This window comes from Morone saxatilis, unplaced genomic scaffold (assembly GCF_004916995.1).
Source record: "Morone saxatilis isolate NCDOM2014 unplaced genomic scaffold, NCSU_SB_2.0 Contig16, whole genome shotgun sequence".
Classification (NCBI taxonomy): domain Eukaryota; kingdom Metazoa; phylum Chordata; class Actinopteri; family Moronidae; genus Morone; species Morone saxatilis.
In genome coordinates, this window is record NW_023339718.1 from 24,827,179 (window position 1) to 24,828,349 (window position 1,171).

Genomic DNA, 1,171 nt, shown 5'->3' on the forward strand with positions numbered 1-1,171 from the left:
TTGAGCAAGATACTGAACCCCATATTGTGCATTGCTGTTTGAATGTGTATGAATTTGTATGTATGAGTCAGTTTCTTTTTGATGTGCTTTGCCATCACTGAGTATGTGAAAGGGTGAATGTGGCATGTAGTGTAAAAGCGCTTTAAGTGATCAGAAGACTAGAAAGGCGCTATACAAGTACAGGTCCATTTACCATTTACCAATCACGCTTCTCGAGATTTGTGAAGGACAAAGAGATTCCTTTCATTCTAGTTTGATGCTGCAGCTACAGCACCACCTATTAGCCACATTGCATCAAATTTGTCCTGGTCACAGACATCATACATACATATGTTCACTAAAAGTGCTCAGAAGATGTGACATTTTTTGTAATTAAAGCACTGTCCATAGCATTTGAGCAGGTTTTGAAGGCCAGCTATATCAAAAGTTCAATCTACTAGAGAAACATGATTTTAGTGTCAGTGCTGTACGTCCACCAACTAACAGTTTTCCATCTTTTTCTAACTTATCAATGTAAGACAGACTAAAACAGAGTCCTCTGATTATCTAAGCAAAACCCAGTGGCCTGTTACCTCGCAGGCAGTGTGAGGCTGTCAAAAAACAACTCAGAGCCTTTCCTCTTGGACTTTTTGCAGGGATTAAATAAACATTTTCCTCTCCCATAGACCAAACCCACATTTTTGTGCTACGTGACAGTGCGGGCTGAGGGGATGGAGCTCAGTCTGGCTGGGGGGGGTGTATGTTGCTTCACTCAACAGATGGGCTGGTACAGACTCCTCTCATATACAGCCAAGAAGAACCTAGACATCAAATAATGAGAAAGTAGGGTTTCCTAAATTGCCATTTGCCTTAGGGGAAGGGCAGATGCCACCCGAGTGAAAACTACAAATCATCAGTCTTTCTATGCTATTTTCTCCCAAACATAACCACATTAATCATTCTGGTCAGAGGCAACGAGGTCTGGACTGCAGAGGATATAAAACTGTATAAAGGCTGAAATCAAGGAACATGATAATGACTGGCAATGTGGGGATGGTGACCTTGTCTGGATTTACTGGATATACAGTACATGAGTCAGTGGCAGACATGCAAAAAAACAAGTCAGAGCCAAACAATGTGAGTTGGATTGGCAAGGAAATCCGGAATGCTTAAACCAGTGGTTCCCAACCTT

General features: G+C 41.8%; 1 protein-coding gene across 1 annotated transcript in view; it reads right to left on the reverse strand.

The window, feature by feature from the left end:
- loxl2b (lysyl oxidase-like 2b) overlaps positions 1–1,171 on the reverse strand; it is a 44,966-nt gene that overhangs the window by 27,075 nt on the left and 16,720 nt on the right. The gene's annotated exons all lie outside the window — the stretch shown is intronic.